General features: G+C 34.0%; 1 protein-coding gene and 1 non-coding gene across 8 annotated transcripts in view; one reads left to right on the plus strand and one right to left on the minus strand.

The window, feature by feature from the left end:
- Positions 1–27488, minus strand: part of NR3C1 (nuclear receptor subfamily 3 group C member 1) — a 112019-nt gene that overhangs the window by 76089 nt on the left and 8442 nt on the right. The window lies entirely within an intron of this gene.
- LOC143665052 (U6 spliceosomal RNA) lies at positions 24475–24578 on the plus strand. The gene has a single exon (XR_013166728.1). It is a non-coding gene; the product is annotated as a U6 spliceosomal RNA (small nuclear RNA).

Here is a 27488-nt window from a genome sequence, read left to right on the forward strand (position 1 = left end):
TGGAAGATTCAGAACTTCTTTTCACTTAGAGTGTTCGGTGAATATTAAAATGAGTGATAGACATAAAAAGGCAACGTCTCAGACTACGTCATCATTATCAGCTTAATCCTAAAATCAGAACAACAAACATTTTGAACAAACCCCAGCTCCAAGGATCTTAGAATCAAAAATTCTTTTTAAATAAAACATCTGTGACAAAAAGATGACTGATCACAGAAATGATACTTTCAAAAGACTATGGAAAGAGAAAGATGTTCATAAGACCACAGAAGCATCCAAAGCTAGCTACCAAAAAATAGAAAACACTATTGTGTAAGGTCTTCTCTTGAGTCGATCTGTCTGGACATTCTGGAGCTCTCCATCTTCTACTATATTACAAGTAGCTTAAATAAGTCATTTCATGCTAGCTATTTTCTATGATATTAGCAATTTCACTTAATTCCCAAGCCCAAATGAGAGAACAAATCACTTTATTAATAATATAGGATTGAAGAATGTAATACTTTGTTTAGACCCTCTGAGGTAGTCTTCCCCCAGCCCCCTTCCCTGTTTTCAGTCCATTTTGCCCAATAATTTTGGTGTTTTAGTTCCTGAAATCTTTTGGCCCTATTACAAATACTGTTTCTTTTGCTATGTCTTTTATTTTTTTCAGTGTGTTCCCTAATTTCCACTTCTTCAAAATGAGATCTCTCATATGCAAATTCTATCAAATTTGTTATTGACTAAATTATTCTAATGTTATTTCTAATTTTTTTTCTGAAAAATTTTAGTTTTAATGATAGACACAAAGTTAATTTTCTTTTTAAGAGTCCAAATAAGAATATTTACGTGGAATTCTAGGAATATTGTTCAGAGTGCATATGTAATTTCTAAGTTCTCACTGGGGTATATGGTTTAAATTAGATTTCAATCAATAGGTAAATAAATAAAAGCAAGTTCCATCTTTGTCCTGTATAGTTAATGCCTGGACAGGTGCCAGACTCACGGCCTTGGAAATTAAAATTTATGAAGAGGATTTCAAAATAATGCTGAGGCAGCAGTGGTACTTTCTCATTTCCTCAGTCATTTCTAAACCCAAAAGGATAAAAAGCATCAACTGTTCATTAAACAGGTTGAAAGTTTTATTTTATATTCTTAATGTGCTCCTAGTATATTTGCTACAGGAAAGCAAACTGGTCTGTCAAAACAATGATAAATAATTTGAAAATAAAATTAGGTGTAGTACTGACAAAGTTCAAATTTAATAGATTGATAATTAAATAATTTTTCCATTTCTCAGGCAAATTTCTAACAGATTTTCTCTTTTAGCCGATAGGAATTCTCAATTTTAACCATTGAAAAAAACAAAAAGCACCATTTTGTTAGTTAAAAAAAAATCACAATCTATATATTCTATACAAAATTGAGAACCACAGAATGAAAAAATTGAAATCATCAAGACAATAAAAGCATCCACATTTTATTTACTAAGTGAAAATTCTATAATTAAAACATTAAAAAAAGAATTCTGCCAGCTTCAGCTGTTGCTGAATTGAAGAAAGGCAATTTGATATCATCAACTACAAATACAGCATGCTCCTTCTTCCCTCCTTTCCCTCACCTCCTCCATTTTAATTAATTTTTTTAGTTTTGCAGAATAATGTCTCCAAAACAGCATTTCTAAGACTGATAAATAAGAAAAAAAACTTTGCTAATATTTTTGTTGTCTTAACTAAAAAATACATACCTTCATAATTTCATTGTGATATGTCTCCTGTCTTAAGGCAGTATAGCTACCAGAAGTTCATAATCTATTCCTGAGGTCTTTACTCATCTTCCCCTGCTCCCTCCCCTGCCCTCATACAGATACTAGACTTCCAGAACTCAAACTTGTTCTGAAATTATGCTTAATAACTAACCAAAAACCTTGAGATAAACAAGAAAAACCTTTAGAAACTTAAAACAACCTTCTTGGATAAATACCTGATTAAACCAAATGAATGATTTTTTAACTGGAAATAGTCAAGTTCAGATGTCTTAATCTTTAGATTATTGCTTACTACTAAAAACAAAATTTATTTTCAGTTAAACATGTTAGCATTTCGCTGTATAGGACTAGAAGGAAATAAAAGTAGCTCTTTTCTTGATACAGTCTCTTACCAGCACACCTTTCCCATTTCCTACCCAGTAAGTTGAGATACTTATAACAGTTTCATATTTTCTGCTTCCTTATTCATCCTCTTAAGTGTTTTGCTGCCATTTTTCATAGGCATTATTTAACACATATATTATGTAGAGTGCTCCCCACCAAAGACATTTTTTCTTCATCATATTCAGTAAGAGTTGTAATAGCTCAGCGGTGGATAGGACATAAGAAGACAAGAAAAAAGAAGACTATAGTAAACACAAGTATCTACAGGAATAAACAATTTAGTTTCTAAAAGGGTTAATTTAGTGTCATTTTGATCATGAGTCATGAATATGACAGCATCCTTTGAACGTTTCAGCCATTATAATCACCTAATAGCTGGTATTGTCAAATATATACAGAAATAATTCTATTGTGTAAAAATTAGCAGATAATTCTGAACATGAGCACCTCCTAACTGTTCCCTTTGCCTTTATTTTTAACCCACTCTAATCCATTCCTCCTAAAACAGGAATTTTCAAACTCTTAGAAGCAAAATCTTTTCTTTTAACAACTTAAATCTTATGTAGAATCCCCAAAACATAAATCATGTAAAAGTGATTTTACTGATATAAAATTATTTTATATAAAACGAATTTATAATATTAGCCTATGTAAGAATCAATGAGTGGATCAATGAAGTTGTTTTGGCTTTTAGCCAAAAAGCTGAAATAGGAAGCTGTGGACAATAGTTTCAAGTCATATCTGGGCTTACTATCAAAGAACTCTGATTTAAACACAGCTTGAAAAATCACTGCCCTAAACTTCACCTATCCCCATTGTCACCCCAAAGCCTCATTTCCAAAGCTCTAGCAAATATTCCTCCTCTTCTAAAAAAATAAAACCAAAACTTTAACAAGGACAATCAAAATCTGGACCATAAGATATTTCCCACTAGTTTCCTGCAGGAACTATCTTCCAATCAGTATGGTTTTCTCTGTCCCTCAATATGCCAAGTACATTCATTAAATATATACTGCGTGCCTACAATGAGCCTCTAGATTTTTGTGTATTTTGCCCATTATTGCCTTGGAATCACTCTCAACAAAAGCATTCTCCTCTTATTTCCCAAAGTACTCAATGACTTCTGCCATTCATGAATCTTGAAGTATCTGCATTTATTAATGGGCATTTATTATGGGATACAGTCGGGCCGTCTAGTAGAGAAATGTACTAAAATATACAATTGTTTCTTCGGTTGGGATTTTTAAGAAGCAAGTGTTTTTTCTATTGACAATAAAACTGCTTCTCAGTTTCAAATGAAAATTTGATCCCATGTACTTTGTCGGAAAAGCATATGTGAATCCATTCTGTTTAAATGGTATTTGTGGTTTCAGCTTACCCTGTTGAATAATTAAAATTTAAAAACCACAGTGTGGCATACAGAAAAGCTACTATGTTACAAAAGAAAAGCCATTTTTCCACACACACAATTAAAGAGTAATTACCCAAAGTGTTTTTATCACATAATATTTGATGTAAAAGTTTGAAATATACTAAATGCATGAGTTCTGATCTCTTGCACTATTTGCAAACTTAAAAGTTCTAGTGGTTTGTAGATGATTCCATATTGAAATATAAGCCCTTTCTATACAACTTTGAATACTAACAAGCTATTTTTAAAGTTCATAACATGTCTGCCTTGTTTCAGAAAGGACTTGAAGGCAGCATAAAAAGAAAGGTAAAATTCAAGTTGCCAATTTAAAAGAGAAAAAAATTTTCAAGTTTATCAATTACATTTTTCTGTGTCACTTATTAGATCATTGCTAAACTATTTAGAATCAACAGTTTTGGACTTTTACCTGTCTTTTTACTGATCACTTAAGCCCAGTCTAAATTTTTCTAATGTCATATAAAAGTAACCTTTTTAAAATAAGAAAGAAGAAATCTGAGGCCATAATTACCTACATACCAAAAGTGGTACCAGACTTTGTCTTACCTATAACATTTAATGAAATATTAATGATATTACTCCACCTACTGATGTCTTTATAGTTTCTGGTATCTCATTAACAGGCTCCTGTAAAGCAATTGATAAAGTCGTGATTTCCAGATGTAGATATAGATATAAAAGCACGCAGCAGAGCTCTATGGTGTTGTGTGTGTATATATAATATATATGTGTATATATTTGTGTGTATAAAAGCACACAGCAGAGCTCCATTGTGAATTGTCTTGACTAAAAATTGATAGCTACTGCTTGAGCCTGTCCAGTGAAAAAGAGAAACAAACACTGCACGAAAAGTTACAGCATAATGAATCCTTATGTATTCTTAAATACTTAAATAAAATATTCTATATAAGGATGGGGATGAGGTAAAATGATCACATTGCAGGAAAATTCCTGAGTGAGCATTTTTTTCTCATCAACTGGAGAATCTTTGGGATATTTAGTTCAAAAACAATTTAGAGCTTTTTTTTCTAAATGTAGCAACAATTTTCTTTTTTTGTTAGTTTAAGCTAGTTTTATTTATAAGTAGTAAGCAGCTGAGTGACTGAGTGGCTGAGTGTTTGAGTGAAGACAAGATATGTAACAGCAACACAGGAATTAACCACATTTCTTTGTATTAAAACCTAGACGTAGATTATAGCATAAACTAAAAATGGTTAAGTTTTAATGAAATTATAAAAAGAAAGGGAATAAAAATATATTAATTGCCAGCAGATTTCAATAAATCATTTTCTAGACAATGGAGAGTCTTGATTCAATGATAACTACCAAGATTCCCTACTTCTATACATAATGCATAAGCCATTTATCTAAAACATTTATTAATTAGTATATATCTTAGTTTTCTACTGCCTGAGTGATAGAAAACAGCTGGGGCAAAACATACCAACCAAAATTGGAAGGAAGGGCTTTGAGAAACCCTACCATATTCCTGGGAATCTAGCAGACCACATCCATGAATATATCTTTGCAGTGACTCAGAAAAGACCTGAGAAGGTTTTAAGCGCTCATCTCTTGCTGATCTTGAAGCTGTATAATACAGAAAGTAAAAGCTGAGACAGAGCTGGAAACTACGGAGTGAATCTGAAGGCCCCCAACACAAACACAGAAGCCCTGGGTAAAGATGGAAAGATTTACTTTATTGCAGTCATTGAGGAAATCTCTGACTAATGACTGACCACTAAGCTAACATAAGAGAGACTTCAGGGGCCATACACAACAATATTTCAGATTTTACAAAGTTGGTTCAGAAAAGTCATTAGACAAAAAGCAACATCCACAATGAGAAAGAACAAAAACAAATCCTGGGGAAAAGAGAAAATCTGATTTCCAGAGTCACTGCCTTATAATATTCAAAATACCTAGTTTTCAACAAAACATTTCAAGGCATGTAAGAAACAAAGTACAGCCCATACACAAGCAAAATGATATATGTATAAACTTCTTGAAAAAGCTGAGACATTGGACTTTCTTAGATAAAGACTTAAAATCTGATATTTTAAATATGTCAGGTGACTTAAACAAAACGATATCTAAAGTAATGAAGGAAAGTATGAAAATGATGTGGCATCAATTTCAGAATATTCAGAGACAGAATTTTTTAAAAGGAACCAAACAGAAATTCTGGTGTTGAAAATTACAATAACTGAAATGAAAAATTCAGTAGAAAGCTACAAAAGCACATTTGAGCAGGCAGAATAAAAAACAGGCAAACTTGAAGACAGGTCAATTTTGATTATCCAGTCTGAGGAACAGAAAGAAAAAAGAATGAAAGAAAATGAACAGAACCTTAGGGTCTTGTAGACATCATATTAAACGTATCAATTGTGGACATATGTGTACCAACATATGCATAATGGATGGGTGTGACAGACAGATAAGCGAGAGAGAAAGTGACAGAAAAAATATCTGAAGAAATAATGCTTGAAAACTTACTAGATTTGTTGATGGAAAACATTATTTTACATATTCTAAAAACTGAGCAAACTCCAAGTAGGATAAACTGAAAATGTCTATCATAATCATATTCAAGTATCAAATCCTCAAAGTAGGATAAACTAAAAAATATCCACTGTAAAGACAAATCATTATCAAACTGCTAAAAGCTAAAGACAGAAAATCTTGAAAGCAGGAGGAGAAGCAACTCATCACACACAAGGAAACCTCACTAACATTAACAGGTGACTTCTCACAAAAAACCATGGAGGCCAGAAAGCACTGGGATAACATATTCAAAGTGCTTAAAGGAAAAAAAAAACTGTCAATCAAGGATTCTGTATTTGCCAAAATTATCCTTTAAAAATGAAGGAAAAATTAGAACACTCCAAATAAACAAAAACTTGGGGAATTAATCACTAGCAGATCTCCCTCCAAAAAGTGCAAAAGGGCTTCAGGCCAGAATGAAAGAACACTAGACAGTAACTCAACTCTACATGGAGAAATAAAGAATACCTGGAACAATAACTAAATGAATAAACAAAAGGGCGTATAAATGTTTGTGACTTTTTTTCCTATCTTATTTAAAAGACAAATGCATAAAGAAATAATTATAAATCTAGGCTGATGGGCACACAAAACAATGAGGTAATCTGTAAAAACAACAAGAAAAGTGGGTAGGTAGATGGAGATAGTGGAGCAAAGCTTTTGTATGATATTGAAATTAAGTTAATATTAAACTAAATTAGATTTTTATAAATGAAGATTTAATTATAATCCCCTTGAAAACCAGTAAGAAAATAACTCAAAAATATAATGAATAACAAGGGAACTAAAATGACATACTAGTAAATATCTTTTAATACAAAAGAAGGTAGTAATGGAGAAATTGAACAAAAAAATAAGACATAGAAAACAAATAGCTAAATGGCAAAATTAAGTCTTTTCTTATCAGTAATTATATTAAATGTAAATGGATTAAATTCTCCAATTTAAAGGCAGAGACTGGCAGAATGGATTTAAAAAAACATGAACAAACTATATGCTGTGTACAGACCCTCGCATTAGATTCAAAGACACAAATAGGATGAAAGTAAAAGATTGGGAAAAGACAGTCCATGTAAACAGTACCCCACAGTGAGTTGGAGTGGCTACACTATCAGGCAAAAGAGACTTTAAGACAAAAATTGTTACAAAAGAGACAAAGAAGGACAGTATATACTGATAAAGCAATTATAAACACATATGCACCTAACAACAGAGCCTCAAAATATATGAAGCAGAAACTGAAAGAATTGAAGGGACAGGCAATTCAGTTGTAATAGCTGAATAACTGAACCCCAACATATTAAAAAATAGGTAGTATAACTAGATGTAAAGCCAACAAAGAGACAGAAGACCTGAATAACTAGACCTAACAGACCTTTATAGACCACTCCACCAAAATACCTATTCTTCACAAGAATATATGGAATATATCTCTAGGACAGACCATAAATTAAGCTATAGAAGAAGTTTTAATAAATTTTAAAAGATTGAAATTATACAAAGTATATTCTCTGACCTTGTTTTAGTTTGTTAAAGCTGCTGCAATGCAATATACCAGAAACAGAATGGCTTTTAAAAAGGGAATTTATTAAGTTGCAAATTTATAGTCCTAAGGCCGTAAAAATGTCCAAATTAAGGCACCAACAAGAGGTTACCTTCACTGAAGAAAGGCTGACACCATATAGAACACCTCAGTCAGCTAGGAAGGCATGTGGCTGGCATGTGCTGGGGTCTCTGGTTTCTGGATACCTCTCTCCAGTTAGGAAGGCACATGAAAATATCTGCTAGCTTTCTCTCCTCATTTCATAAGGCTTCCCCAGGGTGTTTTCTTTCTACATCTACAAAGGTTTCTGGCTGTGTGGGCTCTGCTGGCACTGAAGCTTTTTCCAAAATGGTTCCCTCTTAAAGGGCTCCAGTAAACAGCCCCACCTTGAATGGGTAGAGATAGATCTCCATGGAAATCACCTAATCAAAAGGTACCACCTGCAACTGGGTGGGGCACATCTCCTTGGAAACAATAATAAAGATCCCAGCCAGCAGTACTGAATGAAGATTAAAGAATATGGCTTTTCTGGGGCACACGACAGTTTCAAGCAGCACAGACCTGAATGCAATGAAGTTAGAAATTAATAACAGAAGGAAATGTAGAAAATTCATAAGTATGTGGAAATTAAACAACACACTCCCAAATGTGGAGTTAACTCCTACATGGGTTAAATAAGAAATCACAAGGGAAATTAGAAAATATATTGATGAGAATGAAAATAAAAATACAACACACCAAAATTTATGAGATGCATTGAAAGCAGTGATCAGAGGGACATTTGCAGCTATGAACACCTAAAATTAAAAAGAAGAAAGAATTCAAGGCAATAATCTTAACTTTCTACCTTAAGAAACTAGAAAGAGAAGATCAGATGAAACCTAAGGCAACCAAAAGGAAGGAAATAATGATGAGAGCAGATAAAAATGAAATAGAAAACAGAAAAAACAATAGAGATGATCAGTGAAACAAAAAGTTGATAATTTGAACTGATCAACAAAACTGACATAGTTTTAGCTAGAATGACCAAGAAAAAAAGAGGTTATACTCAAATTATTAAAATCAAGAATGATGGAATGGAGATTACTTTCAAACTTACAGAAATAAATGAATTATAAGGGAATATTATGGAAAATTATATGCCAACAAATTAAATAACCTAGATGAAATGGACAAATTCCAGAAACAAACTACTATTAAAACTGGCTCAAGAAAAATTAGAAAACATGAATATATTTATAACAAGTAAAGAGGTTGGGTTTATAGTCCACAAACTTCCAACAAAAAAAGCCCAGTATCAGATGGCTTCATTGGTAAATTCTACGAAATGTTTAAAGAAGAATTAATAACAATTTTTCTCAAATTCTTCCAAAAAAAAAAAAAAAAGAGGAGGGACATTACCTAACTCAGTCTCTGAAGCTAGCATTAATGCTAATAACAAAGCCAGACAAAGATGTCACAAGAAAACTACAGGCCAGTATCTTTTAGGAATATATATAAGCAAACATAGTAAAATACTGGTAAACTGAATCCAGCAACATATGAAAAGATTCACACCATGACCAAGTGGAATTTATACTAAAAATGCAAGGTTGGTTCAACGTACAAAAATCAATTAATGTAATAAGCCACAAAACAAAACCACATGATTATCTGAGAATAGACCAAAAAATAAGAAAGCATTTGACAGAATCAACACCCTTTCAAAATAAAAACACTCAATATTAAGAACAAACAGCTACTTTTGTACCTAAAGGACTTCTTTGAAAACCCCAGCTAATATCACACTTGAATTGCAAGCTTTTAAATAGTAAAATAACCAAACTGTGAAATTATATATTAATATAAACATATATGACATTCAGTGACACAGTACTCCAGAATTATTAGAGCCACGTTTAATTCCTCACTTGTTTTAACAATATCAAATCATAAATAGGGGTAATTTTGTACCTGCCCTAACTGCTTCTTCAAGTTGTGAGGATCAAACAAATATACAGATGGTGAAAAAGGATATAATAAATTTTCACTGGCCTAACAGAAGCAGAAATTCATTTCAACAGATTTTTATTTTCATTAGCTGAGTTAAGAATTCTTTGAAGAAGAGAGTAAAATGGAATCCGGTTCTCTGGTTTAAAATATTACAATATTTTATCATCTCAGTTAATCCTCATAATAGTAGTCTCCCCAGTCTCTCCTTCCCCTTGCAAAAAAAAAGATGGTTTCTGGTATCTGTTCAAAATAAGATTCCAAAATAGTTCTGAAATATGGTGGAGTATGCTAATAATTTATTAAGCTGCTCCCTTTAGCAGACCTGACATCACCTTGGGCTGGCAGCCAGTACAAGATGGTACTCACCCTGCACAGCCTCTAGACAATGGGAACCTACTGACAAAAATAAGTTACTGTAGAATCTAAACTGGAGAATAATGTGCATTATCATTATCATAGTCACAATTCACTAGTTATAAACATTGTTTAGCCCAATTTACTGAAAATGAGGGGATAAATTAATTTTGAGAATATTTTTCTTCTAGGGCAGAATGCTAATGAATCTTTAAACCACTTATTTATAAAAGGCAGTCAATGAGATAGGAAGCCAATATACTACGCACACTGGGTACAGACTTGTATATTACCACACATTGGGCCTCACAGGCTTTAGCAATGCCTTGTATTTAGCTGAACCTGTTTTGATTTGGCTTCAGGCTACTTATTACTAGTTTTCCTCCTACTCAAATACCTATATACTTATCTCTGTAGCATTCATATGCAGAGGCACAAACATTTCCACTTGAAAAGTTTCCTTTCAAGATTTCAACAAAATAACAATTGAAGAAAAGAAAGAATGATGTTTAAAGGAAGTCAAATTAGGCCTATGTAAAAGCAAATTATCAGGATATATAAACAGTTAGAAACTGAGTATCTGAGAGGAAGGCAAATATGACACTAGAGATCTATCAATTTAGGATAAAGCTGTTAAAATTTGTCCTTTAAATTTCCAAGGATTCTCTAAATTATAGCCAAATGAAAAATTAAGTGCAAGTCATACATAACTATAAATAAAAGAATAGAAATATAAGAACCTAAATGTTTTCCAAGAGTCTAATGAAAGTGAGTACTTAATTGACCAATAAGCAGAAAAAGGGAAAATCTCTTAGATTAAGTAATATTAAAATGTTAATGATTGGGCAGGCCACAGTGGCTCAGCAGGCAGAGTTCTTGCCTGCCGTGCCGGAGACCTGGGTTCGACTTCCGGTGCCTGCCCATGCAAAAAAGAAAAAAAAATGTTAATGATTACACTGCATTTACATCCTCTATTACATTAAGTGGTGTTTTAGTTTGTTAATGCTGCCAGAATAAAATATACTAGAAATGGAATGGCTTTTAAAAAGGGAGTTTATTAGGTTACAAGTTTACCATTCTAGGGTCATAATAATGTTCAAATAAAGGCATCCAGAGAAAGACATTTTGACTCAAGAAAGGTCGATGTCTGTCACATGGGAAGGCACATGGCTGGCATCTGCCAGTCCTTATTCCCAGTTCCACTGTTTCCAACTTCTGATGCCAGTGGTTTCCTCTCTAAGCATGTATGGGCAGTGGGCCTTCACTTACCTCTTCTGGGTTCTGGCTTGCTTAGCAGTTCATGGGAAGGCACATGGCAAGGTCTTCTGGGCTCTGCCTCTCCAACCATCTGTGTTTAGGTGTCTGCTCTCTTTGTCAGCACTCCAGGCATCTGCAGATGTCTTGCCCCTTTCGGCTCTGAAACATCTGTGCTTTCTACAAAATTCTTCCCTTTTAAAGGACTCCAATAAACTAATCAAGACCCACCTTGAATGCAAAGTCACATCTCCATCTAATCAAAAGGTCACACTCACAATTGGGTATGTCACATCTCCATAGAATTAATCTAATCAAAATGTCATGTCCACAACTAGTGTCACATCTCCATGGAAACAATCCAATCAGAGTTTGCACCCTACAGTATTGAATCTGGATTAAAGAACATGGCTTTTCTGGGGTCCACAATAGCTTAAAACTAGCACAGGTTTCAACCCGAGGTTACCAAACTAGTAGACCCATAAAGTAATTACCAGAATGAAAAGTTGTGTTGTTTTTGTAAATGAAAACTCAGTTGGAACTTTGAAAAAATTCCTTTTGATTTCTGTTTCCACATTTTTATGCCATTCTGAAAAGTGTCTTTTTGACTCCATGAAAGCAGGTTTTGAGCCATCCTCTTTAAAATTTCTACTGTACAGTCTAGCACTTTGTTAGACACTGTTTTGATCTCTTCTTATTTCATGTCAATCTTTTTTGTTGCTCTATTAGAATGTAAGCTTCTGGGTAGCAATCTGCCCTTTTCTTTTCAGTCCTTACTGGGATATAAAGAGTGCTCTGAAGGCAGAGGATCCATGCTTATTGACAGGCATTTACCACAGCAGCAACTGCAGGTGTGGTGCTCAAGACGCCGAAAGTTATGAAGCAAAAGAACCCTTGGCTTGGCCAGAGAAGCCCTGAGGACACACCCTTGAGGTCACTTACCAGAAAGTTGTGTTTAGGTCAACTTGTTTCATTTTTATTATCTTTTCTTTAAATCAATAAATCAGTAGTAAATTGGTACCTTTTATTCAGGGTTATCATTAATTGTAACACACATGGGTGTTCTGCAAAAGGTAATAAGTTCTGTGTGACTATAACTTACCATTAATGTGTACCACTCGCTGGACTATGTGTATTATTACAGTTCTTAACAAATGAATCACAGATAATCCTACCCCAAGGAGACCTGTGGATTTGTAGCTGTTAGTTATGGGTCTCAGCCTTCCTCCCTTAGAGTAAGATGCTCCAGTGACTGTTCACTTCATTAGAGGTCATAATCATTTAAAAATTCCTCTTCTTTTCCCTATCACCCTTTCTCTTCATTTTTATGCAAGGAAATGGCTGAGTCTTGCACCTTGATTGGAGTATGGGAGGCAGATTTGCAAGGAATTATTTAAATACTTAGCAATTATTTAAATATTTAGCAGAAACCTAGCCCTTTTTTTAACATCTTTTATTGTGAAATATAACATATATATAAAAAAGCAACAAATTTCAAAGTATATTTTAACAAATAATTTTAGAACAGATTTCAAAGTTTGCATGGGTTACAGTCCCACAATATCAGGTTTTTCCTTCCAGCTGCTCCAAGACACTGGAGACTAAAAAGAAGTTATCGATACAGTGATTCAGTAGTCATACTCATTTGTTAAATCCTCACTTCTCTGTTATAACTTCTCCTTCTCCTTTGAGCTTTCTCCCAATCTTTAGGGATATTTGGGCTATGGCCATTTTAACTTTTTAATGCTGGTGTGTCAACAATATGGGTTAGGAGGATGGAAATGGTTGATCTTCTTGGAGAGAATGGCACCTCTGTATTTCTATCTGGCCTTCAAGGAGCCAACTGAAGTTTTTAGGTTTCTGAAAAGTAAGCTTAGTGCGTGAAACTTTTGTAGAATCTCAGATAGAGTCCTGAGTATTCTTTAGGGTTAACAGGAATGATGTTAGTTGGGGTTTGGCAAACCATGACCCTCAGCAATATCTAGCTGAAGCTTGCCTAAGAGTATCCTCCAGAATAGCCTCTCAACTCTATTTGAACTCTTAGACACTGATACCTTATTTTATTATATTTCTTTCCTTCTTTAGGAAGGCATTGTCAATCCCACAGTGCCAAGGCTAGTCACATCCCTGGAAGTCATGTCCCAAGTTGCCAAGGAGATTCACACTCCTGCATGTCATGTCCCATAAATTTAAAGAGCTAATTCATAGGCTATCCTTATGGTGCTCACTTGCATTCAGATATGGAGAAGACAGACCAGGTGGAGTTGCATGAAACTGCACCATCCAAATCCTCTGAGGGTTCTGGATATGTTTACTTGCCATGTGTCATTTGACATATGAGTTGTGGGAGAAAGAAGAACCACTAGGCTATGAGCAACACAGAACCACAGAAATGTTTTCGTTAGGGGAATAATATTGAAAGCAGTGTTCTAGGAAGATTAATCTGACAATTCTCTGGGTTTAGAAGAAAAGGGAAAAACTGCGAAAACAATTAGGAGACTACTGAAGTGATAAAGTTTGGACAAGGGTGTGGTCAGTTTTTTCTGTTGTGCTGCCTTCTCAGGGAACAGAACCTTAATTCCCTTCTGACTTTCAGCCTTTGTCACTTACTCCTAACCCAGCCTCGGGAACTTTGAGGTCTCAGAAGTATGTTTCTTATTATCTACTTTATTTTTATTTACCTAAATTTCAAAGACTGACTAAGCTCTCTTTTTAAATTATAAAATAATCACTGGTATGTTGTACCATTTAGTATTTCACTAATTTCTCTGGCTTTAACTTTTTTTTTTTAAATAATATTTACATGTTTTAAGAACTGGCTCAGCAGGTAGAGTTCTCGCCTGCTGTGCTGGAGACCCAGTTCGATTGCCGGTGCCTGCCCATGTAAAAAAAAAAAAAAAAAAAAAAAAATGAACTGGCTTCAACAATAATCACTCATATTTATGAAATTGTTTTCTCTCTTCCACATTAGTTGATGGTATAAATTACTCTCTCCCTGCTCCCATATTAAAACTGTTCTAATTCTCTAGCTGTTCATTTATTATCTTTTGTGGCTATACTTTTTGGATGCCTTCCAGAGCCCTGTCCTTGGTCCTCTTTTTTTCCTGAACAAGAAAGCAGCTCATTCTTAAAGGATCTCACTTCATTCTCTTGCTAATACATATTAACCTTTTGCATTTTCATTTTTCTGTGAATGCTCTACCATATAAGGTGAACTCCTATACTACTCTTAGAAAAGATAAACATATCCTACTAACCTTTTGGATTGTTGCTCTATACCATACACAGAAAAAGTGAAAACTATGCAGAGATCAAGTCAAATCTAAGACACAAATAAGCTGAAAGAGATCATTCTGAAATTCAGGCAAAAAATAATTCTCTTCACTTGGAGTATTCAGTTAATACATGCATACTTATCTGGAAAATGGGTAAACTGATATTTTGCCTGATTTTGTAGTTAAGTCAATATAAATGCCCACATTAAGACTCGTTACAATAATCTCAAATTCTTATGCAAGTGAAAAATATAATGATAACGTCTGCTCCAAAAGAAAATTTTTTGCAAGTCACACTGCCGTCTGGAGCAAGATAAAATAAAACCTCAAACCTTCATTTCTAAACTTTGATTACCCCAATTTGTTCTATGTTAAATGCACCAGAGTTATTCCAAGAAACTCAGCAATCCATTTCAAAGTTTTAGAGCAAATTAAAGACTACCAACAACTGAAATATATAATCTCTGTGTATACTTTCTCTATGTATACATAAGCACAGGTCAGACTTCAGACTGATTTCTCATCGGTGGAAGGCAACCCAGACTATCAGCCCTCATAGTGATCCACTAAATGTTGACATTTTCCTTTCTCTGGAAAGATTAGAATAGAACTACAGTTCACTCTCATACATCCTCTTGGTTTATGTCAAATTTTACTTATTCATGTATTTATCAAGGTCTCACTATGTGTTAGACACTTCTACATGCTGGATACAGGAGAAAGCAAGGCAGACAAGATCAGCGATCTCAGGGAGTTTATGTTCTAGCAGGGGAGCAGACAAGACAAACAACTAGATAAAGAAGGTGGACGGTAAGAGAACAATGTGTGAATGATGCTACCATTTCGAATAGAGCAGTCAGAGAGTGTCTTTTTTGTGGAGTTGACATTTAAGTGGAGACCTAAATAAAGAGAGAAAGAGCCATGTGGATATCCGGGGGAAGAACATTCCAGGAAAAAATTCCTTAGGTTTGGGCTCAGACACTGGAAAGTCCAGAAAGAGGACTATGTTTCTCCTAGAGAATCAGGAGACACCTCTTAAGTGACTAGAAGGAAGAAAAATGCACTGTATTAACAGGTTTGCATAATCTGGTAGAAATAGTGTTTTCTCCTTATCCTACATCTCATAATTCATCACAGATGAATGAATCCACCTGTTGGTTCATTTTTCCATCTTTTCCTTTTTCTCTGTCAGACTTCTTGTTTTTCCATATAGCTAAATCGACCCTTGTTTACCATTCATCCACACACTTTCCTCCATGAAGTTTCATTTTTTTTCCCCCTGGGATTTTCTTTATTGTGAGGTTTTAAATTACTAATTCAATTTTTTTTATTAATTAAAGAAAAAAAAGAAATTAACACAACATTTAGAAATCATTCCATTCTACATATGCAATCAGTAATTCTTAACATCATCACATAGATGCATGATCATCATTTCTTAGTACATTTGCATCGATTTAGGAAAAGAACTAGCAAAACAACAGAAAAAGATATAGAATGTTAATATAGAGAAAAAAATAAAAATAATAATAATAAAAGACAAAAAAAGAAACAAACAAACAAACAAACAAAAAACTATAGCTCAGATGCAGCTTCATTCAGTGTTTTAACATAATTACATTACAATTAGGTATTATTGTGCTGTCCATTTTTGAGTTTTTGTATCTAGTCCTGTTGCACTGTCTGTATCCCTTCAGCTCCAATTACCCATGAAGTTTCATTTATCCCTTCCAGGGAAGCAGCTTAGCATCCTTTAAGGACCCATTTCAAAAAGCATTAATTGGGGAGGGAGGGAAATGAATACAAAGATTCCCAGAGGACCATAAGATCGTTATTCCTGAGGCTGGGATTTTTAAATCTTCTTCATTTTTGTATGTCCAGAGCCTAGCTCAATAAATGTTTGCTAATACAAGTACAGTTAGATAGACAAACCTTTTGAGATCATTTAGGCCTCTCATTCCACTCATCTCAAGAATCCCTTTCCTAGAACATGCCTCTGTAGCTCTTCCACTTATTAACACAGTAACATAGAGTTGCTTATATATTTCCCAGTGTTCAAATGGAAACACATAGGCATAGAAAAATCAAATTTAGCCATTTACCAGGACTGGAATTTAGAATTTTCATTTTCTTTCTCCATTGGTTTCTTAGTTCTGACGTTTCCTTCCAGCTTCATTATTTACTGTTTTCTCTTTTAAATATGTCTATGGCATCCCCAAAGCACTGTGTGTCCCTGTAAAATGGCATTACCAATTAAAAGGCCATTCATCCCAAAGTGTTAGAGATTACTTTCACCTATTTTTCTTACTTTCCCTTTAAAATATTTCTACTTCTTAGATTATATTAAAAATCTACTACTCACAGATTGTACCAACACCAGTCACATGTACTTGATGACAGGAAGCATTTACTAGGAGATTCCAAAGCTAATTCAACAAACTAGGAGATTCCGAGGTTAATATAAATACCAACAGGAGTAACTACACATCTGCCAGGCTATGGTGCCTCTTTTATCTACTTTTCCTAACTATTCAAAATTTTTATAAATTATCTTATGAGGGAAAAAGAATAAGCTTTTGAAAAAACAGGTTGTTTTTAATGCAAACATAAGAAACCCGAAGTCCTTCAGCAGGCTGTATTTACAGAGAAATTCTCACAAAGAACTTCAACACTAACAGAACAGTTCCAATGGTTTAAAATGTTTGTGCACCAAAGGACTTTATCATGAAAGTAGAATCACAGCCTATATACAATGGAAAAAAATTTGGAAACCATGTCAGAAAAGGATTTAAAATCCAGAATATATTAAGAAATCTTAGAACTCAACAACAAAAAGAGAAACAACCCAATTTGAAGAGAAATTGTTCCAAAGAAAACATACAAAATGGCCAAAAAAAGCACATGCCAAGATGGCCAACATCATCAGCCACTAAGGCAAATGCAAATCAAAACAATGAGATATCATTTCACACCCAGTAGAATGGCTACTATTAATTTTAAAAAAGAAAACAAAACAAAAAAAACCCTGAAAATGAGGAGAAATAGGAACACGCAATCATCATTGATGAGAATGTAAAATGGTATAGCCACTGTGGATGACAGTTTGGTGATTTCTCAGAAAGCAAGTACAGAATTACCAAATTGACCGGGTACCCACTTCTAGGTATTTACCCAAAAGTATCAAAAGCAGGGACTCAAACAGATATTTGCCTGCCAATATTCACAGCAGCATTATTAACAACTGCCAAAAGATGGAAGTAACCCAAGTGTCCCTCAGCCAATGGATGGATAAAGAAAATGTGCTATATATACTAATGGAATATTGTTCAGCTGTACAAAGGAATGAAGTTCTGATACATGTGACAACATGTAGACATCATTTTGAGTAAAATAAGCCAGACACAAAAGGTCAAATATTATATTATTTCACTGATATGAAATAATTAGAATAAACAAATTCATAGAATAGAATACAGTTTACCAGGAGCTGGGGTTGAGGTAGTGAATGGGGAATTAATGCTTTAAATGTTCAAAGTAATGGATGGTGGTGATGGCAGCACAACATTGTGAATGCAATTAACAGCACTGAAATGCATATTTGAATGTGGTTGAAATGGGAAATCTTGGGTTTGTATGCATGTTACTAGAATAGAAATTAAAAACAAAAAACAAACCTCTATGGGACTATATAATACAGTCAACCCTAAGGTGAACCATAGACTGTAGTTAATAGTCAGTTATAAAAATGTTCCTTCATCAGTTTTAACCAATGTATCACTCTAATGCAAGTTTTTTTCTAATGAAAGATTTTAAAAATAGGTTGGTATATGGGAACTCTGTTCTTTTATGTCTGATATTTCTATATACCTACAAATTCTCTAATAAAAAATCTGAAGGGAAAAGAATAAGTACTTGAGGAAACAGGTTGTTTTTAATACAAACATAGGGTACCTCAAGTTCTTAAGCAGGCTGAACTCACAAAGAACTTCAGCACGAGCAGAGTGGTTACAAAAGATATATTCATGCTTTTAATGCTATTACATGCATTTTCATTATTTCAAAAGCCAAGACATATTCTAATTCTAGCATTTTATAAAAAATAAACCTCACTAAATTTAGAAAACAGCAGTAACAAGTAAAGGTCATCTTAATTTTAAAAATTACTTTCACTAAGAGCAGAAATTTTCTTTTCAAATTATAAGGAATAAGAGTAGAAAATAGGTGAATTTTATATGGTAGCTGTAACTTAAAACTATTTTATGGGTGTAAATAATTTTAGTGTCCTTGATCTGTTCTTGCTATGTGATTGTCAGATCATTCATTCCCAGCCACTTGATATCATCACAGTCCCTTCAGGTCTAAGGCAAAAGCAGGCCCACCTTACTTAAATATAAAATAAACACTTATGGAAAAAAATCAGACATGGAGGTGAATAATCCCTAATTTTTTTTTTTCTGTATCAGGTCAATTTGAAAAGGGAATATATAAGCTGTTAGCATAAAGCTCCTTGATAGTTTAAAGAAAACACAAATCAGAACTTAACCACTGAGCATCCTCTATTTCAGAGTAGTCACCCTGGAAGGCCATGCCCTAATTCCAGGGATATGGCCAAATCATTTGGAATCACAATAAATAAGGTAAATGATCAAGCTAAGAAATAAACATGGTTTCTCATTAAGCAAGAACATTTAGGTGTTAATGAGATCAGTTTTCTCTTATGGCTTACAAGGTGGCTTGGAAGGTAACTGCAAAAGAAGAACACTATATACTAAGCCTCCCAAGGTAGAGGCTTAGAAGCACAGCATTCATTTTGGTATTTCTGCTAAAAAAAAAAAAAATCAGTCTCATTATTGTTCAATCACACTTTGTCCTTAATAAACCCAGCTGGATTCCAGATGACAAATTTCACATGGAGTTCTAATTAAATTTTTAAAAGTTTCCCTCATAAGAAAAGTTGCCTACAAATTTATGTGTTATATTGATATGTTTATTAGTTTAATTCTAAATGGCTCTTTGCTGCAAAAAAAAAAATCATAACTTTGATTTATCTCATCAAATTTGTTTTACTGACATTTTTTCACCTATCTGATCAATAAAGGAAAAGGTCATATATGTAGTAAAGTAATTTTCTAATCCTCCCAAATTTATGCATTTAAGATATATTTTGGTATTCAATGTAGTCAGAAGCTCTTTCTCACACAGCTTTGCTAACTATAATAAATGTGACACTTTTGTAAAACTTACAACTTCATTCTTATTTTCAGGAAAATTAGTTTCTTAATGACAAAATATTTGCACACTTGGTTTTATAAGAACATAAGTCAGAAAACAAAAGGAAATATTCTAGCACTTAGTTAATAAAATAATAACAATGAGGTCCATGTTATCACTATTAAATTTAGACGGCATATTTACTATGTTACAAAATCTATTGAAAAGCTTTATAAAAAGATATTACACAGCTTTAAGACAGAATAAACTTATGAAGCATGTAATAACATGGATGGACCTAGAGAACATTATGCTGAGTGAGTCTAGCCTAAAACTAAAGGACAAATACTGTATGGTCCCACTGATGTGAACCGACATTCGAGAATAAACTTGGAATATGTCATTGGTAACAGAGACCAGCAGGAGTTAGAAACAGGGTAAGATAATGGGTAATTGGAGCTGAAGGGATACAGACAGTGCAACAGGACTAGATACAAAAACTCAAAAATGGACAGCACAATAATACCTAATTGTAATGTAATTATGTTAAAACACTGAATGAAGCTGCATTTGAGCTATAGTTTTTTGTTTGTTTGTTTGTTTGCTTGTTTGTGTCTTTTGTTTTTTTCTTTTTCCTTTTTTTATATATATATTTTATTTTTTATTATTATTATTTTTTTATTTTTTTCTCTATATTAACATTCTATATCTTTTTCTGTTGTTTTGCTAGTTCTTTTCCTAAATCGATGCAAATGTACTAAGAAATGATGATCATACATCTATGTGATGATATTAAGAATTACTGATTGCATATGTAGAATGGAATGATTTCTAAATGTTGTGTTAATTTCTTTTTTTAATTAATAATAAAAAAACCTTTATAAAAAGAGCTAAAAAGAATACCAAGTATGGAAAAAAAAATCAGTGTTAAAATTATCATCTCGACACTTGGGAATTTTAAATACAGTAGTCTTTACGAAACTGGGATCTATGACCTTCAGAGATCACAAATAAGCAGTGAGAAATTCTTTATGCTTGATGAGTAGGAAACATCTACACCTCAGCCACAGATGTTGCACTGTCCTCAGACAACAGATTTGAGTTGAGTAGACTTGACAAAGCTTTAAAAACGTCTGCCTTGCATTTCTATAGCGCTTTTTAATTTTCCAGGTAAACAGATATGAACAAATCCTGTCCAGCAAAAAATAAAAGCTAGGTCCTAACATTATTTTACAGAAATTTAAACTGCCACAGAAAGCAACAAGTGACTAGACAAATAGATTCAGAAGACCAGAGGGGTGATTTCCTTTCTCTTTTACATATTGTGTTTAAGGATTTATTATTACAAAAATTACTAAAGTTTCCATGAGGAATTTCTAGCACATCAAATACTAAGCATTTCCCTTCAGATCCATATTAAGTTTTCATGGCTATTCTTTTCTCTTTTTCTTTTAAAATGTGTCAAGTTTTTCCATATGTAAAATTAAGGTAAACAGCACCTGCCTTCTGTTCTACATGTACATCGACAGAATTGGGATCTTAATATTGAAATAGGAATAAAAACCTTCATAACATTGTTAAGAGGACTTACATATGATGAATGCATACAAAGGATTTAGTAACATGCTGCCACATAGTAAGTGCTCAATTATTCTTAGAGAAAAAAGTAACAAAACAGTTTTTAAACATCTGAACTAGTTAAAGTAACTTTTATGAAACATCTGGCTAATCTGTACTGGTTCAATCAGCAATCTGTTCAGGTCTCTCAAACAGACCCAGATATCATGAGCTTAGATAACTGTTGGAGAGCTTAGATAAATAAGAATTAAGATATTGAATATCTTAAATTGAATACCTTAATTCTATGCCACTTACTAGTTCTGTGACCTTTTCCTAGATACTTGCCACGGGTCTGATTTCATCTGCAAAAATGAGGGAGTGAGAAGTAGATAAGCTCTCAATTTCCTTTAAGCTCTTATTTAAATAAGTATTAAACTTAATGCACAAAGCCAAATTCTGAGAACATAACAGGATCAACTTTAGGGGTCCAACAACTGTAATATCTGCATATTATTTTCTAAATGCTACCAACTACATTATTTTAAATTCTGTTTTATACTTGATAATGAACAAAGAATATGTCAGAGAACCAAATTTAATATACAATCCCCTACCCAACCACACACAAACACAGGTGTCTTAAATAATTCAGATATAGTTGTAAAGTATTTTTTACTTCAAAACACCTAATTACTTAAGGTCACAGATGGGGTTAGTTTAGCCTTAAAATCCAGGTCTCCTGATGTTTAGTTTAGTGTTTTCTACTATTTCTACAGAATAATTAAATCAAAATGGAAGGTGTGGTAATTAGATTCAGTTATCAACTTGGCCAGGTGAGGGTACCTAGTTTTGTTGCTGTGGCCATGAGCCAATGGTACCTGAACCTCATCTGTTGCTAATTACATCTGCAGTCGGCTAGGAGGTGTGCCTGCTGTAATGAATGATGTTTGATTTAATTGGCTGGTGCTTAAATGAGAGAGTGCAACATAGCACAGCCCAAGCAGCTCAGCATACCTCATCTCAGCACTTGCAGCTCAGCCCAGGCCTTTGGAAATGCAGAAAGAAATCACCCCAGGGAAAGTTGTTGGAACCCAGAGGCCTGGAGAGAAGGCCAGCAGAGATCGCCTTGTGCCTTTCCATGTAAGAAAAAATCTCAGTTGAATGTTAGCTGCCTTTCCTCTGAAGAACTAATGAAATCCTCTTTTATTAAAAACCAGTCTGTGTCTGGTGTGTTGCATTCCGGCAGCTAGCAAACTAGAACAGATTTTGGTACCAGAGAGTGGGGTGCTGCTGCGGTCTGCAGATATCAAACATGTTGGAATGGCTTTTTAAATGGATAAAGGGAAGATTTTGGAGGAACTGTAAGAAGAATGGTGGAGAAGTCTTGGAGTGCTTGAAGAGACTGTTGGTGTGTGTGAACAGAATCACTGCCAATCTGGACAAAGGGGGACACAAAAGGGACAAACTGGAGCTTGCAGAGTGAGAACCCTGGAAGCTTGGGTCTGAAGCCAAGAAACCTCGGCCAGAAGAGTGAACCCACTTATATACATGGAGAGGGTGAGTTTGCCCTGAGGGCAGAGGATGAGTCTCTCATCTCATTGCAGTGGAAGAGTTGAGCTGCCTCAGGCCTTTGACAAGGTACAGCATGCTCCTTGGGGATTGGGGAAAGCCTGGCTGCCACCACATGGAGGGGCTGAGCGTGTACCCTGGAAATGGGAGAGAGCCCAGGTGTGGCCCTGATGCCTGGAGAGAGTGGAGCCGAGAAAAAGGTGATCTCCTCAATGTCCCCCGAGGTTGATTTGGAAAGAGGCAGGCTACTGCATAGGCCCTTGGAAAGGGTGGGATTGCTACTTTCTAAAGCTGAAGGATAAATGACTTTCAGACTTTGAAATCCAATGGTGTCTGCCCTGCAGGTTTTCCTTCCAATTTCTCCCTATGGATCCTGACTGTTCCTCCTTTGCATATTGGCACCAAATAACTTGTTTTGAGATTCATAGGTCCACAGCTGGAAGAGAATTTTTTGCACCTTAATATTGTTTAAGGTGATGCGTGTAGTTGCCAAGTTGACAAGGGGTGGGCATGTGGTAGTTAGATTCAGTTGTCAACTTGGCCAAGTGAAGGTACCTAGTCTTGTTGCTGTGGACATGAGCCAATGGTACGTGAACCTCATCTGTTGCTTCTTACATCTGCAGTCGGCTAAGAGGTGTGCCTGCTGTAATGAATGATATTTGATTTAATTGGCTGGTGCTTAAATGAGAGAGTGCAACATAGCACAGCCCAAGCAGCTCAGCACACCTCATCTCAGCACTCACAGCTCAGCCCAGGCCTTTGGAGATGCAGAAAGAAATCACCCTGGGGAAAGTTGCTGGAAACTGGAGGCCTGGAGAGAAGGCCAGCAGAGATCACCCTGTGCCTTCCCACGTAAGAAAGAACCTCAGTTGAAAGTTGGATGCCTTTCCTCTGAAGAACTAATGAAATAAATCCCCTGCATTCTGGCAGCTAGCAAACTAGAACAGAAGGGATCCAAGGGTGAAAACAAAAACGCTGTTGCCAAAATTCTAAAATTAAGGAAGCCCTATCCCTAACACTAAAAAAAAAAAAAAAAAAAAAAAAAAGAAACATTTCAAACAGCATCCACAACAAGCCAATAGAGTTTAATGTTCCACGTGATAGGGTCATAAGGAACTGTAATGTCCCGACTAGAAAGAACTAATAAATCATGTGCCAAATTGGCTATCATTTCACAATAGCTTTCAACATTTGGCTATCAAATATACTTTCATAATAGCCATGGTTAAATAATATTGTGGGTAATTATGAAATCAAGTAGAATAAAGGCTAATTTTATTATAAAAAAGAAATAATAAAAGTTAATATTTATTACAATGAACTATATGTCCTAAACAAGGCTAACTTATTAATCTGCATTGGCCCCTCAAGTTATGAGTCATAAAAACAACAAAAAAAATCAAGGTAGGATAATGTGCTAAACATCTATAGCTAATCAGATCATCAAACTTTTTTCTCCCCTTATATGTATTTTTGGTGTTCTACAGTGTGAATAAAAAAATTCTAAAAGAAGAGGTACTTTTACTAAACTTGCTGCATTATAGACACTATTAATTCTATTGAAACTTGCTGGAAAAGAAACAATATTTCAGAGTCCTCAAAATTAATACTTGGGGTGCTTGCTTCAGCAGTACAAATACTAAAATTGAAATGATACACAGATCAGCATGGCTCCTGCGAATGGATGACATGCAAATTTGTGAAGCATCCCATGCTTTTCCTGGATGGATTATATGGTGTGTGAATACATCTCAATAAAGTTATATTCAAAAAATTAATACATGGGTTACTCTGAAAAAAAGAGGTGTAAGCATGCAGCTCTATTAGGATGTCATTAATATTTAAAGTGGCCTGGAGATAAAATTAGGGGATGATATACTTCCATTCAAAATAACTGGCTTTAAGGACTATATTGCAATATGAATAGTTTAAATTGTAGTCTAACACTTTCAGAACGCCGTAATTTATTCTGCATATGAAGGATTAAGTAAGAATTTAATTTCCTCAGTTTTCTAGCAGAAGAACACAATTTAGTAAATGTATTACTAAAGAGAAGGGTTGCATCCCAGTTAGATGACAACGTATGTAAAATACACTTTCTAGGAAACAGAAAGTGGTTAAATCAACATAAAAGAAATTATTCACACTATATTCAAGTCATTAGATTTTCATTAATTAAATAACAGCTTAAATTATAATGAATTTGACCTTAGGTGAAAAATACGAAAGGAATTAAAATGTTCATTCCATCCTTTCCTGGTAATAAAACATAGCAAGAAACAACATAACTCTATAAACAATTACGGGTTTACTGCTACAATTAGCTTTAAATCTCTACCTCAAATGAGAAAAACTAAGTTGTAATCCTGGTTGATGCACTCTGTTATACATAAACACAACCCCAAATTAGTAACAATTGATTAGAACTGTTCTTGATATTTCCAAACACACATTCCACACACTTCTAACCGTCCTCCTTCCCTGCCCCTTCCCCACCCCTCCATTTAAACTCTCAGACTCCACTCTAAGCTCTATTTAAGAGACACTGTGATGGTACTGGGAATAAAGACAAAATTATGTGCTTAGGGGCTGAAACCACTGTGTACAACTAATGTAAAATTGTGTTTTTTCTAGAACATATTTTATATAAACTGAAAAAAAAATCACATTGCATTCACACCGAATCCCAATTTATCTTGAAATGCTCTTACAACTCAGAGGGAAAGGATATACTTAATGGGTTTTTTCTTTTTCTAAAGTGGGAGTTCTCCACAGGAATATTTTTCTTTATTTGAAAAATATGAAACCCAAGTAGAAGAAACCAGAGGAAAATGACAGCAGTTAGCTTCCTAGAACCACAGACATTAGGAGAGCATGGGCTTTTAAACCCTTCTGCAACTGATTTTCTTTTCAGTTATAATTTAACTCTTTATGCAAAAGAATTCACCAATATGTATTTTCCATTACTCAACAGTATGGTCACAAGTGCCTATTAATTTGGCAAATACCTGTAAATACTGCATTACACAATTACTTTTGATGAAAATATTACTAGGGTGTCCTCAGAAAGGTAAATGCTATTCAGCAAAAATTTATTTTGCCTATTTAATTTGTTCATACAGATAGTGCATAATAAAACTCACTGCCAATTAAAATTATATGTAATGATTAAAGTAAAAGAAAACAATGTAAGTTTTAAGAACTATGCCCAGACCTAATCTGAACCTAATGTAAATTAAGTTTTCTTACTATAACTAGGTTATCTCAATCATCTGTAGACTAGAGTGGACAAAGACTTATATAACCAATTAATGCAGACGCTCTGGCTCTCATAGTAGGGACTTATACTAAAACAAACTCTTCTGAACCAATGTCTCCTTTACTAAATCCCAGTAAAACCTGGGAGCAATCTCTATCCACATGTTAATTTCATTATTAATAAAATTTGCATGTATGCAAGGTTTATGCAAGGTATGTTTCAGGATGACTTTTCATAAAATGTATAAACATTTAATAATATATTGAAAGTAGTCAGGACTAACGAAAATATCTGTAACACTAACAGACAAAACCAAAACAGCATTATGAATACAAATTATGTTATCAATTATAAAAATATAATCGAATAGCCAAAGAAATATCACAAGAAATAATTTCAATAAAATCTGACACATATCTCTTACACGTATCATGAAATTCATTCCATACTAAATTGAGACACCTAAATGCAGCGTGCTTTATATTAATTTTTTTTCTTTTACTAATGACATGGGCATAACAAGCTATTATTTTGTTTTGTTTTATTTTAAGAAAAAGTATTTTATGTGTTCATAGGGCTAAAAATAATAAACAAACAAACCCCAAAGCAAATCTCCTTTAACATTTAAAAATCAGTTTATATGAATGAATTTCGGAACTATTAAATTTCAAAGACACTGAAACAACCACTGCGAGAACCTCTGGAAGGAGAGGAAACAGAAAAGGTAGGAATTAAAGAAAGTATCCATTAAAAAAAGGGTAAAATCATAGTCAAAATTTAATCTCTTCCCGTTATGTACCCTTCCTTTTTGAGAAAACATTCAGTATGTTTGATGTTAATAAGAAAAATGTGAAATGGAACGAATTTGCTTCACTTAGCCTGTGCTTGTACACATCTTCAACTTCATTAATTCTCATTAAAGTAGACCTAGATGCAATTAATGATGAGATGTTAAAATCTACATAAACTTTAGTGGCTTCATTGAGTCTAACCACTGAGCCCTAAGCTCTAATAACACTTTTTACAAAGTTCATCTTGCATCCTTCTTTTTCTCCAAGAAAGCTATCCTTCAGAAGGCAGTCAAGTTTTTTAAACTAACCTTTCAACAATATCATAATAAAAGCTCTAACTCCACCTGAAATCATTTACTTCTCTCAGTGTCTTTACAGCAGCTTCACCATTAATGCTGAAAGGAAACAATGTTGAATATCGTATTATGCAGAAACGTACTGTTATCAATGTGACATGTTTATGCTAAACTTACTGAATTTTAACATTTAAAAAGCATATTAAATTAGGATGGCTAATTAACTTTATATAAGGGATGGATCTGAGGTACAATAAGGTTTCTCTTGTTTTACTATAAATAA

Source organism: Tamandua tetradactyla, chromosome 20 (genome assembly GCF_023851605.1).
Source record: "Tamandua tetradactyla isolate mTamTet1 chromosome 20, mTamTet1.pri, whole genome shotgun sequence".
Lineage (NCBI taxonomy): Eukaryota > Metazoa > Chordata > Mammalia > Pilosa > Myrmecophagidae > Tamandua > Tamandua tetradactyla.